General features: G+C 37.9%; 1 non-coding gene across 1 annotated transcript; it reads left to right on the top strand.

Annotated features, from left to right (window-relative positions):
* The first annotated feature begins 375 nt into the window (after nt 1-375).
* Nucleotides 376-481, top strand: LOC115066976. The gene has a single exon (XR_003846413.1). It is a non-coding gene; the product is annotated as a U6 spliceosomal RNA (small nuclear RNA).
* The last annotated feature ends 15,654 nt before the right edge of the window (nt 482-16,135 follow it).

Below are 16,135 nucleotides of genomic sequence, written 5' to 3'. Positions count from 1 at the left end.
TTATCAGCACTTTGGCAGGAGATGGATCTCTGATTTAACTATTGCCCCTTGCCAGACGAGGCTTCCGTGACAAGGATAACAGCTGACCAGACTTTTGGTATAAACACAAATATTTGGAAGGCGTTTAGATTATATGTCCATTTAGCAAAACCTCAGTAGTACATTCCCCTATAAGGCCTGTGACCTCCCTAGCCATAGACTTTTGAACAGGTTTCCAGTACCAGGCATGTATTCAAGCCTTTATATGTTTTTATTCAACCCACCTACAATTGCCAGACAGACCTTAATCAGTATTTTTTTTCTGTGACCTCTCTTTGGAAGATGTCCTCTTGGGTTCCTTATTCTAGTCAATAAGGTAAAAAATGTTTATTTTTTGTGCTCATATTAGCAGCACCTATGGTAAAGTTGGGAGAGTGCAGAGAGGTTAGCATAACCCCTGTACAAGGCTGATACACAGATTTGTGAAGTAGTTGATGTTTTTGAGGATTCTAGAAAAGATGATACAATATTTGAAGACTGTTAGGGACTGGGAAAGTGGTCAGAGGGAGGGGAAGGATGAGGGGGCAGTGGGGATGAATACGGTCAGAGAACATTATTTGCACATGTGAAAATGCTGCAGTGAAGCCAGTTATTTTTGCACAATTAACATACACTAATAAAACTCTTCTATTAGGATGGGGAGATGGAGAAATTGGTGTGTGGTTATACCCTTACATAAAAGAGTAATATGAAGGATCTTTGTGGTGGGCTGCTGATATACTCAGGGGTATAGCACATGCTTAGCATGTGTGAGCCCTCAGGTTCAGTTCCCAGTTACTCCCCCCAAACATCTTTGTAGTAAATATTTTTATGTATATATGTATATGTATATATAAACATTGCTAGATATTTGATTAGTATTTAGGGACTCTAATCCACTATGCTACAACCTAGTTGCCAAGATTCAACTATTAATCCTCTTGTTTAAGTGTGAAGTATACATTAACTAGTTTCATTTATTCCTGTACCACACCTTGAGTTTTCTCATTTCATGCTTTTCTTATTTTATTTTATTTTTTTGCTAATACCTGTTATATTTTTACATTTTGAAATGCCGTTAATTCTTTCAAGGTGCATATAAATAACTGTTTTCTTGAAAATTTGCTGAAGCCTTTTCTAAAGTCAAATGTACTCTGTAGCCTGCCTCTTATGATCACTGGGGTACTTGTACTTATCTGCCCACAATCTAAAATTTCAACACATACATCATTTACAGTCCCCGTTGCTTTAAAAAAATTAGGCTTTAATTTAAAAGTGATTCACATTGACTCTATGCCACCTGATTGAAGATAACTTCAAGTTTTCTATAATCAAATATAGTATTAGCCTCAAATAGCACTTTGATGAAAATAACAAGTGGGATTTATTTGAGAAAAACTCACATACACACACTTTTTGACTCCAGCTGTAACAATAGTCTTACCATAGAGCTCTTTCTCCATCAGGTGGGCTCCTCATTTTAGCATCAGTTTTTTTCTGTTCCTTTAGCCTTTCTACAGGTGCAAACAGTAGTGCACCCCACTCTTCCGACAGCGTTCCTTGAGCATGCTCTTTTCTATGAAGCCTGGCGTGGGCCAACATCACTCATGTACATTCTACTGAATTGCAGGCCGACTTTGTGCCTTTCATTCTTTGCCTTCAGCAGCATCAGCAAGTGTGCTGCTCGCATATCTGGTTTAAGTGACATCAGGTAACTCCAGTACTAGTTGTCCCATTACTTTATTACTTTTTAGGCAATATACAGCAGAAAAAAAGTAGAGAATTATAGAATACCTACCAAACTTTGATCTCTGTCTTCTACATTTGTAGGTATTCTAGCAATTGTCAATATGTTCCTCTGTGAACATAAGACAAAACATTCTGTCTTCTGTTGGGTAGGGAAACGTCAAAGGAAATTTAGTGTGTGATATGAATTATACCAGTACTTTGTGTGGGAAACTACTGAGGGAAACCATTTATAAATAAATTTGTTTGCTCTATTCCTAGTTCCACTAATCTGTGGTTGATGCCTTTACCATGAGATCGTGTCTGTGTCTTGAACTCTAATGGGTTCTCTTACTTTCCCAAGTGTGAAAGAATTAATTCTTCATGCTATTAGTATTAGGAAACTGTTTCAATGGTTGAAATCACCAAATTGGCCTGCATGCTAGTTAAGACAAATATTCTTTTTTAACTGAATTAACTTCTGTAGGACTGGGGCTATCAGAATGGTCTTTTGGAGTAATCTTACATTTTCACTAATTTTATATTATTGACATTTCACTCCTGAAAATGTTATTGTTATTTTAAACAGTAATATTATTTATTGGATAAAAGCAAAATAATAGCCTAAAGCATTAAATATAGAATTGTCTCCTTAATCAAACTTAATTCTAATGGATTATAGGAAATAAGTTATTAATATATATTTTAAAATGTAATTCCTCTGAATTAGTATTTTGGTAATCAGGCTTACGTCAGAGAGACAGTCACTGGGGGTGACAAGGACTAGGCCTCTGTCATAGGGCTTAACTTCACACATTTATGGAAATGGTTAGTCATTTCAATTTGATTTTTCTGCACTAAATTCTGGGCCTGAAGTCAAAAGGGCAAGAATTGAGAAAGAGGTGAACTGGGAGAATGGAAAGGACAAATTATAGCACATGAAACACAAGTTAGAAGCCAGGTAGATCTCTTGCCACCTCCAGACTTCAGCATCAGAGCTGCTGGTGACATAAATGAGAAGCTGGGACAAGCAAGCTCCCTTGCTGCTGCAAAAGCAGGGTACATTGGCCCAGGATTCAGAGAAGCTACGGGAGGATGCAGTGGTAGCCAATCCTGCAGGTGGCTGCTGCTCCATTTTGGCTGAGCCAGCCTAATAGAAAGAACATGCCTCGGTTACAATGGTGCCTGGCGCCTTGAACTGATGTCCGCAGTGTAAAAGGATATGGGTGCTGCTTGGCTTCCACCTATCACATTTCACCTAGAGCATACCTCTTGTGGCTCACAGGAATTTGGAATTATACAGGGAAGAAGATCTTGGGAGTCTTTATTTCCAAAGTAGATGAGCCAACACTCTAAATCACTTTGTAAGTATTAAAGCAAAACAAAACAACAACAAAGCCAACAGTCTCCTTTCCTTCCTGGAACAAAGACTGAAATAGTTTCTTTTCCATATAATGTTTTCATCAAATTCTCAACAGAGCTTCAGTGCCTGCATCAGATAACATCTCAGGAAGTCTGGTCCAGGTCACCCTTCCTCCAGACACACTGGATATGATCTTAATTGCCAAGGATATTAAGAGTAGATAATAAGATAATGAGGGAAGCAACAGCCATATGATGTGGTAATTGTCAGTCTGGGGCCTGGAAGCTTTAAGAAAGATATTGAGTAATAGGACTTGGAAGCTTACATGTTTAACTTCTTTATCCATGGTGATCTGATGGGTGTATTTATTATGATAATAAAGTGCATGTTCAAATTCAAACCCACCTGAGAAGACTGGAAAGCTATTTAAGTTTTCATTGTAACCTGATAATGAACTAGGGCTGCATACAAACCATTTGTGCAAAGTGCTCAAAGACAGCCCTGTGTTGAGTATAAAAGAATTATAATTCCTACATACTACCCATGTCTCTGAAAGCAGTTTACTGAGAAAACTTTTATAATAGGCCATTTTGGAGCCATCCATAATTAACTAAACAAAGATTTAAATTATACTGAACTGATTTCAGCAAATTTCCTTAGGGAATAATACTGTTGAATCAGTGTCCTCAGCTGTAAAGGACATAATTCATAATCACACAGGTATAACCTTAGGCTCAGTGCTTTAAATGAAACAATGGGACAGCAGCAAAGAATCTCTGAGAAGTAATAAATGGCAGTCAAACCTTAACTGTGAGCACATAGAGCCATTATGAATATGCTGCCCAATGTTTAGATTTGTTTACACAAACTACCGAGGGATAAAAAGCATGGTATTTTTTTTTACTGTAGCAATATAGTTTCATAAAGTTAAATTTTATAGGTTTATTCACATATATATGATGCCAGGAAGCTGAAGTACTATCCAACTTCTTGTTCACCATGAATCAGTATGGCACCTGACATGTCTGCCTCGCACTGTCTCAGGATTCTCTGACTTGACAAAGTGAAGGTAAGCTTATTCACAGTGTGCAGCCCATGTTGCTAGCTTCTGTTTCTGCAAGACTGGGTTGGGACACGGGTTATTTTTTCTTTTCCTGGTTAGGTGTCTCTGAGAGTTACCTGACAGGAGATGGCAAAATGCACTGTAAATAGTAAAATCCTATGGCAAGGACAGTTACTTTCTGATTTGAGTCTTGGGTTGATAGTGCTTCAAGGGCTACTGACAAATCATTCCTATCAAGGAATCTAAATAAAAGCATGTCTAGTTGACTTATAAAATACTTTCACTTTGTGCCTTAGACTTTGCTTCTCGTGCTTACTGAAAGTAGTACATAATTTGAGTTTTGCTATAATTTGAGATTTTAAAAAACTTAAAAAGCTGGGCCTGGTGGCACATGCCTTTAATGCCTATAATTCCAGCACTCAGGAGGCAGAGACAGGTGGATCTCTGTGAGATGGAGTCAAGCCTGATCTACATAGTGAATTCCAGGCCAGCTGGGGCTACAGGAAGACCCTGTGTCAAAAAAAGACCAAACAAGCAAGCAAAGAAAACTTAAAAACACAATTTCACATTTTCTTTGTGTCATCTTTTAATCACTCATGTTTAACTTAATCTTCATTTTGAGTCCTATGTTTGCCTTTTCCAAAACCAATTTGAAAAATGTATTTAGGGCTGGTGAGAGGACTCAGTGGATAAAGGTGTTTGCCATCAAGTTAGAGGACCTGAGTTCAATTCCCAAAACCTTCATAAAGGTAGAAGGAATGAATTGACTTTTGTACATTGCCCTCTGACCTCCACGCTCACACTGTGGCACCCCCCTACATAAATAAAATGCAAAACAAAATTGTATTTGTTTGTAGGCTTGCCTTTGCATATGTATAAACATTTTTCCTTTCTACTTAAGCTTACATTTTTTATTAGGTACCTAATGTCCTATTTATTCTCTGGTCTATCAGTAGACTTCTACCAGTAATACCTTTCCTGTCTAGCTTGGACCATTATGCTGTTTGATTTTTAAACATTCTTGCTCAACTCAAATTCTGAGTTATTACAAGTATGGTATTTCTTTTTTCCTGCTCTAGAGTTATGTCGATTGCTATTAAAAAACAAGTGTCCACAAATGCCCTTCAGTGTGGGTTCATCCACTGGAGCCTGGTCAACCTGTTAAGTGTTCATCCTTAAATGAGACTGAGTACCCCCTTCCCAGAAGTCATTTGTTGCCAGTAGTTTCTCAGATAGGGTTGATGCTTCTGATCAAAATATATTGTGTGAAATTTGCACACAAAAATAAATTTAAAAAATAAGGAGAGAAATCAAGTATCCTGTATCCATGCCCATTTTTGCAAATGTCCTGTCTGGCCCTACTTGAAGCTCATGTAACCACAGGCAAAACAGGGGTTCTTGCCAAATCGCTGTGTTTGTGAAGCTTGTGCCCACTGCCTACAGCTTTACTCTTTGCCTGTACTGTGCGGACTCTGCCCTTTCGCCTCTCCATTCAACGTGCATGGCCGTCTCTGTTCATTCTTACTCAGTTTCAAAATACTTTTCAAGGGCTGTCATGGTCAAGTTGATTGACTATCTGCTATTTTGAATCTCTTAGCTTTTCCCCAGGACCATATTTTAGTAACTCCCTATAGACAGCCTTACAAAATGTGGTGTTTTCAGGTTCTATCTTTTTCTGAGTGGATCCACAGTTATGTAGCAATTTCTACCGTAATTGCCCCAAAAGTCTCCTTATCAATTCTAATCAGCTTTCTTTTGTTTAATGAAGTTACTAAAAGCTCTGGTACCTTCCTCAAACTATCTCACTCCACCCCTTACTTTTAATCAATGACTTTGTCTTTTATTACTGGACATTAAAAGCGTTAAAATACTTTCTTTTAGTTATTGGAGAAAAAATTAGTTACTGGAGAAAACAATTTAATTTTTAGAGAAAAAGTCATGACCGTGTGCAATCTCGGTCATGGGAAGAAGGGATTTTCTTTGGCCTGTGTAAAAGTACCCCATTTTTTCTCATTTATCACCATTCTGAAGTCTTATTTCCAGCCTACATACTTGTAGAAGTCTTTCCTACTGTTTGTAACGTACATTTCTGTCACTTTTACTGTCTTTTTATTTTTATGTCTTCGGTCTTGCAGAACACTTTGGCTTTGTCATCTGGTTAGTTCCCTTCTTTAAGACGGACTGCTTTCGTTTACACCACTTTTTCATTTGTTCATGTTACTTAGTTATAGTAATATCCACTGAGCTTTTATTATGTTAATTCAATCTGATGACTCCCTCCACTTAGTTTCTCCTACTGCCAGAAACCCTCTCCAAGAAGTTTCATTACTCATCTACTTAAACTCCTCCACTGGCTCTCCACTGCTCTTTAACTCGCAAACTCCTTCCTTGGCATATATGCAAGGCTCTTCTTGTCTGATTTTCCCTCTCATGTTGCTTCACCGTCTTGAATTTTTATTTTTGTTTCATAGCATTTCCTGAGCAGTCTGTCTTGTGGCTGTTTATAAGTGTTCTGAAATGAGAGTGGCTTCTTGGAAAAGGTACTTCTTAGTGGCTCTCAGATCGCCCTTCCTCCTTTCCTTATTGTGTGTGTGTGCATTATATGTTTCTCATAAGTTTTCATGGAAATAAAATTGTTGCAACAAATGTAAACAATCAAGAAATCATTTGTAGAAAATTAAAATGAAGTCAACATCAACAATGGTGGATTTTCATTGCAGTCGCTCTAATAGCATTTGTGAACCCCTTCATACAAGGACTAAGATAGTGACATCCAGTGGGACTTTATTGCAGAGTGTGATCTTTCTACACTGGAGCCCTCTTTCCTCATTTGTGAGCCTCATGAATATTACAGTTCACCTGTGAAGTATATTTGGATAAATACAATTATTTCCATTTTGATGTTGGAAACTGATGAGGTTAACAATAGCTCCACCAATTTTTAATAACAAGCTGTAAGCCCCTTCATGTCAAAGGTAGCTTATCACCACCTGCTTTTGTGCACATGTACAATTTACATGTGGTTATGCTCAATAAAGCATGTGGGCTGGAAATTTCTGGGACAGGCCCTAAGTTCTTGACCTCTTGTCTAGCATTTTTTTCATGGCACTCTTTTACTCCATAAATGGGGCCTTACCAATTGGAAAAGGGCTTTGTATTAAATCTGACTTACTACCTGTAGCCTTGGGCAACACAAGATTGAACAACGGTCTTTCTAAATAGTTTTGGTGTTATAGTGGGAAGGGTACTTTGTATTAATCACCTCTCTCAAACTTTTGTTTATTGGCCATTCCAGTTGATTTTTGGCTCTTCCCATTCTTAACAGAATCCAAGTCATTACCAAGAGGTAGATTGTAACCAACACTGTTGATCTCAGGCCAAATTTGTACTAGCTAATGACTTTTTTTGCTGCTACCACATGGGCAAGATTCATATTATCTTCAGGGAAATATGTAAGGTATTGAAATGGAAATAGGCAAAGGGGGATATAGAATACAGGGGCCGCTTTTCAGAAGATGAGGCTGGAGGGCATATATATCACTCTGCTATAAAGCAGGGTAAGTTACCAGGAACTTGTAAGCAACATGGTTAAAGATGCTGACCATCTGGACATGAATGTGCATTAGTAATGGCTGTCAAATAAAACACCTAGCTGCACGTGTTTGTTACAGTTCATTAACACGAATATGAGGTTTCTTAATTATATATAGCTACCCTCATGCATAAAGAATAAATATAAAGTTAATCCAATTTGTGAATGTGATGACTGAGCATTTGTATAATTAATGTGTCAGATTTTTAAGTTTTTCTATATATGTGTTAAATCAACCCTAGATTTTCTAATCAATCTCTTAGTACCTACTTATCTTATTATCGAAGATGTATATTTTCATTTTGAGACACGGTCTCACTGTATAGCCCTGGCTGGCCTTTAACTCACAGAGATCCACCTGCCTCTGCCTCCATAATGCTGTGATTAAAGGCATGTGCCACCAAGTCTGGCAAAAGAGGTACATTTTGACAGAGTGATATTTAACTTTCTTAGGACAGGAAGACTTGTTGGGATAAAGCCAATGTCTATTTTATAAAGTTCAAATTGAACAAAACTTTGTCATTAATTGCTTTCCTTCACAAAACTTTTCTTGGTACTGTAGATCTTTAGCTACAATGGTTGTTTAGAATGATACTGTTCTAGTTTGATTTCTGTTGCCGTGATAAAAAAGAAAAAAATATCTGGAGAACAAGCAGCTTAGGAGGAAAAAGGTTTGTTTAGCTTTCACTGAAGAAGTCACAGCAGCAGGCATTTGAGACCTGGTCACATCGCTTTCAGAGTTGAGAGCAAAGGGGAATGCATGGATAGTGCTCGGCTTGCTTTGTCTACACACTTGAGGGCCCCAAATCAAGGAGTGGTCCTGTGGGCTTTCAGGCTGAGTGTTCACACTCCAACTTGATCTAGACAGTCACTTCATTGAGACTTTCTTCCAGGTGATTCTACATTGTGTCAGGTTGACAATTAAAATGAACCATCACAAATACTCATCTATTAAAAATGTTTTAAAATATCCAAAGTGACAAAGAAATATATACACATTCAAGCCCAAAGCAAACTCTTTCACCGAATGTATTTCTAGTTATTTTATATAACACAAATTTTATGCATTAAAATGACAAAATATCTTGGGATGATGTCATCTGTTTTTATTTGAGAAAGCTTTTTAGAATGTCAAGTAGTTGCAGGATGCCTCAAACTAGACTTGGAGAGACTAGCAGTTTATTTGCAAGGGATCTGGCCCTTTGGAAGCACTATCTATTCCATTTTTTATTCCCCAGTGAGCACAAAGTCTACACTGGTCTAGGTAAGAAGAAAATTTTTGCCATAAGTTGTAGCAAGTTTACATTTTTTTATTATGATTCCTCAAATAATAATGGCATTAAAAGCATAAAATCTAAGGCCATTTTTCAAATGACAATAGGAAAGAGAACTTGTTTAATACTTTAATAACTTCTTTACAATTTTGTACATGCTCTCACAAAAACTGATCATAAACTTAGTAGTGAAACCAGAAAAAAACAGTGCATTTAACTCAAGCAACTTTGCTACTAATTGAAATTATTAGCCCTTCCTCCCTCCCTCCCTCCTTCTCTCCCTCCCTCCCTCCCTCCCTCTTTCTTTCTTTCTTTCTTTCTTTCTTTCTTTCTTTCTTTCTTTCTCTCTCTCTTTTTCTTTCTCTCTTTCTTTCTTTCTTTCTCTCTCTCTTTTTCTTTCTTTCTCTCTCTCTTTCTTTCTTTCTTTCTTTCTTTCTTTCTTTCTTTCTTTCTTTCTTTCTTTCTCTTTTCTTGTTTTTTTTTGAGCCAGGGGCTTCCTGTAGCCCAGCTAGTCTGGAATTCACTATGTAGACTAGTGGCCACGTTCTTACAGAGGTCCACCTGCATCTAGCTCCTGAGTGATGGCATTAAAGGCATGCACCACAACACCTGGCTTAAGCTACTAACTTTTGAAACTGATTATATTTAAGCATGCTGGAAATTTTAATGATAATTGATACTACCTACTTAATATTGTATATCATTTTACTAGGAGCTTCCTACATGGTATATCTAAACTTGGAACACACTGATTAACTTTCAGAGTTAGTTTATGCTAAGTGAGTGTTGGAGGTAAATTATATCATGATTTCTTGGGGAAGTGTGAGCTGTTATCGGCAGGCTGGGAAATTGTTTAACAAGTTTACAAGGCTATGTTGCATTGTACTTAAATGTCTCCTAAATTATATATTGAGTCTCAGTTCTACTCTTTTCTAAAGTTAATACCAGAATAAGAAATTCTAATAAGGAACATATAGAAATGAGTGTTGGACATATGCTCAGAATTTTGTCTTCAATTTATATTTTTGCATCCTTATACATGTATTCCACGGCATATGAATCTTCAACAAAACTGTTTAAAGGTATGCTTCATAAGAATGCCTAGGAGATTTGTCAACATTTTCTGCTGAGTTTTTAAAGAAACTGAACATGTTTCCATATATAGTTTCTTCATAATTTTCTTGCTTTTGGATTTTAGTTGCTGATTTTGCAGCTATTCGTCATGGCTTTGAGCATTTTAACTATGTCTTATATGCAAATTTATTGCCAAAGAATCACCTCATTAGATAAAATGTTATATTTTTTTTTATCACTGTGACATTACTCATTGATTGTCCTTGGGATTTTTCTAGTGTGCACATCAAGAGTATACAAGTTCACATACCAGAACTACTCAAGGTGCTAATGAGTCCTTGGTAAATACAGTGTGGCACAACTCTAAGTTGACTTTCTTGTGTATGTTTATTGGAAATACCAGCATAGCCCAACCACAGAGAAGGGGAAAAATGAATACAATATAAATTTATGGAGAAAATCTGTGTCAAACCTATAGAACCTAGCCATAGCAAGTTGGGTCTTCTTAACCTGGTATGACCACATTCATTCAAATACTGAATAGCTCCCACACCACTGAGTAAACATCATGGTTCACACACTCCTTATCTTATTTTTCCAGCAGTTGGCTTCCTTCATCCATAAGGGTAGGGTTTTTAATACTTTGTACGGTTATATATTTCAAATTTCATACATGACAATGATGGTGTAAATTCTGATCAAGTTTTATGAAAAACTACTGGAAGATTTAAAGTAATCTGTGAGAAAAACGTGATGTAGTCTGATTTACTGGTTTAATAGATCAGAAGGAAGGAAAAAAACACACGAGAACAGATTAAGGCATTGAAAGTAACAAAACAGGGGCATCATTTAGAAGGTCATTATGAAGTACAAGCAAAAGATAATTTATTAGTCCATCCTCACAGAGATTGAAAAAACTAAAAATAAATGTAACATATGATCCGGTCATACCATTCCTTGGTGTATACCCAAGGTACTCAACCTATTATAGAGATACTTGTACAACCATGTTTGTTGCTGTTCTTTTCACAACAGCTAAGAAATAGAAACAGCCTAAATGTTCTTCAGGTGACTAGTTGATAATTAAAATGTGGTACCTTTACACAATGGAGTTCTACTTAGTGGTAAAGAAAAATGAAATTATGAAAGTTGCAGGTAAATGGATAAATCTAGAAGCTGTTACACTAAGTGAAGTAACACAGATACAGAAAAGCAAACAACATATGTTCTCTCTTTTTTGTGGATCTTAGCTCCAATTCCCTAAATGTGAGTATATATCCTGATGTAACCTTAGGAGCCAAGAAAATATAAATGAACTATGGGGATAAAGGTGAAGAAGGAGATTGAGAGAGGAAGATAGTGGGAGACAGGTAAGGGGGAAATGGGAAAAGGGGGGTATATTAACTGCAAAGGGAGTAGGGAGGGTTATACGAGGGAGTGAAGGGAGAGATAAATAATGTTTAGATGATATGAAAAGCCAGTGGGAAGTGTATTAGTTCAAAGTCCTACTGACAATACACAAACAATAAATATATGAGTACGTGTGTATAGCTGAAGACATATAATTAAAAATACAGTGCCATGGAGGAGAGCAGCTGAGACCAGGAACTGTGTAGCAGTGCTGCAGTCCCTGAAAATGAGCCCTGAGAGGCCATTGCATGAAGCTGTGATTGTGAAACCTAAGTTTCAGTGTGGAACTTTGTAATATTCTTCATCTGTTGCAAAAAGAAGCTTCTTTGACAGGTAGTGAGAGTTACATGTATCTGTGGATATTAGGATAAACAATTAGAATAGAGTTAGAAATTATATTTGTTTAGGAAAGTGGAAGTGCAGGGTTTTCCTTTAGGGTCTATGACTGCTCCAGCCACAGTCTATTTTTAAAGTACTAGTCAGGAGTTCCTTCCTATTTAGTGGGCCTGAAGTCCAATTCAAGAGCTGTTGGTAATTCCCAAGATAAAAGTGCCACTATTGCATCATTAGGGATATTTTCTTATTCTCCCACTTTTTGTTTTGAGACAGGGTCTCTCTGTAATCCCAGCTGGCCTAGAACTCATTATGTAGACTACTCTGGCCTCCATATCACAAAGATCCCCAAGTCTCTGCCTCCTGAATGCTGAGATTAAAGGTGTGCTCCATCATATCTGGCTCTCTATTCCTTCTTTTAAGGATTTACTTTTGCTGTTTGATTTTAAGCAATTTAATTGGTTTTATTTTATTTATGTCTTATCAAGATTATTAAATCTGTGGATTGATATATGTTATCAATTTAGGAAAATTCTCAGATACTGTCTCTTTAAAGTTTTCCATCTTATTATCTTCATCCTTTTTTTCTGGGTTTATAACTGCATGCATGATGGACTTTTTGAAAAATAATCCACATAGCTTAGATATCCTATTATAGATTCTAAAATTTAACAAAAATCTGAGGTCTGAAACACAAATCATGATGACCTGTTAATAATCTATTCCACAAAGAGAAGCACAGAAAAGAAACTTGGAAAGGAGGACCACCATGGTTGAGCAACTCAGTGAATGACAATGACAAAGAACTGGCAGTGTGGCTGTGACACATTAAGTCTGAGATTACCCCCACCCCCAAGTTTGAGATTTCAATAAGGTAGAGCATATCTGAAGTTCTACAATGGCTAGTTTGAATGGTTGACTTGACAGTATCTGAAGTTATCTAGGAATGGAGTTTCAATGAGATATTGCCTAGATAAGGTTGGTCTGTGGGTATGCCTATGATTTTCTTAACTGGATTAATTGAGTGGGAAGACCCACCCTGCACATGGGTGGCACTATTTCACTGGGTGGATTCTGGAATGAATTAAAAGGAGAGAGTGAGCTGAGTACAAGTATTCATTGCTTTCTGTTTCTTGACAGATGTGATGTGACCAGCGATCTCAAGCTCCTGCCACAGTGTGTTCTCCACAATGATGGACTGTAACCTGGAAATACAAGGTAAATACAAGGTAATACCCTTTCTTACCTAAGAATTGTCAGAGAATTTTATCACAACAAAAAGAGGAGCTAAGACAGAAATCGTTACCAGAAGTATAGTCACTGCTGTGATAAACCTGACCATGTGATTCTTAAGCCATTAGAACTTTCTGTGGTTAGAATAATGAAAAATTTGGACTATTAGGTTTAAAATCACCTGAATGCTGTGAATAGAACTTGATGGATCATTCTGGTGGGAGCTTAGAAAACAAGAAATACTGAGATAAATGCAGACAGAAGGGACACAGCTCATGAAGTTTAAGAGGGAAACAAAGACTATATCAGAAACTGGAATGGGGTCATTCATGTACTATTTGGCCAGAATCTGCCTTTGTTTTGTCTATGTCCTGAGAACATGAATGAAACTGAATTGAGAGATAATGGACTCATTTTTTTTGACAGGAGAACATTCAATCTGGTGCTAAGAAAACAGCTATGATTTCTAAAGCAATAAGCACCATTGACTAGAAGCCACCTGCACTACACTGGGACTATAGGAAAAGTATCCTGAGGGCAAAACACCACCCTTTGGAGACTCCACCTTGTGAAGATTGAGGTTCATTTAACCAAAGAAAGCTTAAGCTTAAAGGGTTCCCTGCTTCTTGAAAGCAACTGCCTAAGAAAGCATTTCCCCAGGGCCAGCACACAGAAACTGATATAGCTGTGGTCCAATGGCATCAGGCTACATCTGCAGCTATGGAAGAACTTGGAAACACTGTCAATGTGGTTATGGTTTTGAAGGCAAAGATACAAGGTTAATATGGTCATGGAGAACAGCTGAGACCAGGAACTGTGGTCATTTCAGGAACTTGTGAGTGTGCAACCTGAGTTGCAGTGGAGACACCAGGATATTAGAGATGCCAGGACCTTGGGACATGTGCTGAGGAAAGCCACAGGTGTGGAGTGGAGCAGACACAGGAGAGAATTTATGTGCTGAGGGTAGCAAATCTGGAGGAATATTTAATATTTCCCATGCTGGATTTTGGGTTTACTTTGATCTGATTATTCTTACTATGCTCTAGTTCTGCCCTTTGGAATGGAAGTATTTACTTTGTGGCATTATGTGAAGGAAGTATATAATTTGTTTTTGATTTTATAGGAGCTCACAGTTAAGAGAGTTTGAACCTTTAGAGTTTTGGATTTTTTAAAGTCTATGGGGACTTTTAAATGTGAACTGTATTTTACATTGTGAGATAAACATGAGACTTTGAGGACAAAGGGTAGAAAGTAATGACCTAAAGTGATGTGTTGTGTCAAGTTGACAAGGGATGGAATTGTAGTTAGTTTTGCCACCTTGATACAATCTAAAATTTCCTGGAAGGGAGTCTTAATAAGGAACTGTCTAGTCTAGATTGCACTCTGGGCATATCTATGAAGGCTTATCTTGATAATATGAAGACTTGACCACTGTAGGTGTCATTGTTTCTTGGGCAGGCAATCCTAGATTGTATAAGAATAGAAAAAGGGCAGTTATTTATCAGGGCTGCAGACACTCAGCTTCATAAGTCTGCTTACTTTTTTAAAGGAATTCAGAAAATGGTAACCTCTCCTTCTTTCTGTACCTTTTCCAAGCTTGTTTTCTTTAACACTCTGGGATTCTCTTACTCTTTTTCCAGAGCTTCCCTACCTTCCATGTGGTTGCTAGTCCACTATGTGACTGACCTCTATGCTGGCTTAAATGAGAATGAGGCATGGCTGTTTTCTATTTCTCCCTTCTCTCCATTCCCCTTCTCAAAGTAGCTGCTGAGATTTACAGCTCACCTGCCCTGAGGATTTTTCTTCCAGGCTCTAAGAACATTGTCCTTAAGCTGAAAAAAGGCACACATTGCTCTTAGCTCTTGACTGTGAATGTAAAGTGACCAGCTGCTTCAAGTTCCTGCTGTTTTGAATTTACTTGATGACGGACTGTAACCTGGATTTGAGAGCCAAATAAACCCTTTCTCCCTTAAGATGATTTTGTCAGGGCATTTAATCACAGCAATAGGAAGCAAAACTAAGCTTTGACTTCATGAGTTACCAGGCTACAGATAATATTCACATTGAAAATTTATAAGAGCATCTGGGAAGAATGTATAAATAGATAAGAGGTTTGAAGCCTATTGCCTGAGTTCTCTTAGGGTCCCTTGCTCCTGACATAGGTAGACAAACCACATAACACATCTTTATTTGAATTTTGCACAGTTTATACTTTTGGGGAGGGAGGGGAGTGATTTACAAAGAAACACCCGACATGCATCATCCAGTTCTGAGCAGCTCCGCCTGCCATTCCGGATCACTTTTGCCCATGGTCTGCCTGGTCTTGCGTCCCTGCATGCCCACTCACCCCACAGAGTTCCTGAGGGGTCCACGGGGTCCTCATGAGGTCCCCTGGAGCCCCATGGGGTCCAGGGCAGGCTGGCTCACCTGCTCCCTGTTCCCTGCTTTCCAGAATGGTGCCAATTCCTACTGCTTTTGTCCCAGTCTCCCACCATGCTAGGCTCCACCCTTCTTCCCAGGGTGCCCTGTGCTCGCCCATGGCTCTTCAGAGGAAGTCTGGGAGGAATAAAACATTTTTGGGCTACAAAGCCTTAACTTTGAGCCCTATTGATGCCAAGACTTTGGATGAGCATTCTGAATAGAAGATTGAGAAACAAGGATAAGTCAGGAGATCATTTTTGGCTGGAAGCCACAGAAAGAAATTGTTTCAAGAAAGGCAGGGTGATTAAATTTGCAAAATGTGTTGAAAGGGATGAGAAAGTGAGATATGAATATTGATACATGGGTTTGGTGATAGAGAGGTCATTGTTGATGTTGACAGCATTTTTAGGGTGAATGTACCATTGGAAAGTAGATAGAAAGAGAATAGAAAGAAATAAAATGGAAGTGTGAAATTTAGACCAATTGTTTTGGGGAAATAATTTCCTATTTATTTATTTATTTATTCTTATTTTATGTGTATGAGTGTTTTGCTTCCATATTCCCTGTGTACCTGGTCATGCAATGTCTGTGGTGGCCAGAAGAGGGCATCAGAGATTCTGGAACTGGAG

This window comes from Nannospalax galili, unplaced genomic scaffold, assembly GCF_000622305.1.
Source record: "Nannospalax galili isolate Female #2095 unplaced genomic scaffold, S.galili_v1.0 scaffold140, whole genome shotgun sequence".
Classification (NCBI taxonomy): domain Eukaryota; kingdom Metazoa; phylum Chordata; class Mammalia; order Rodentia; family Spalacidae; genus Nannospalax; species Nannospalax galili.
Note: the sequence above shows the minus strand (reverse complement) of the source record. Positions and strands in the feature narration are given on the sequence as shown.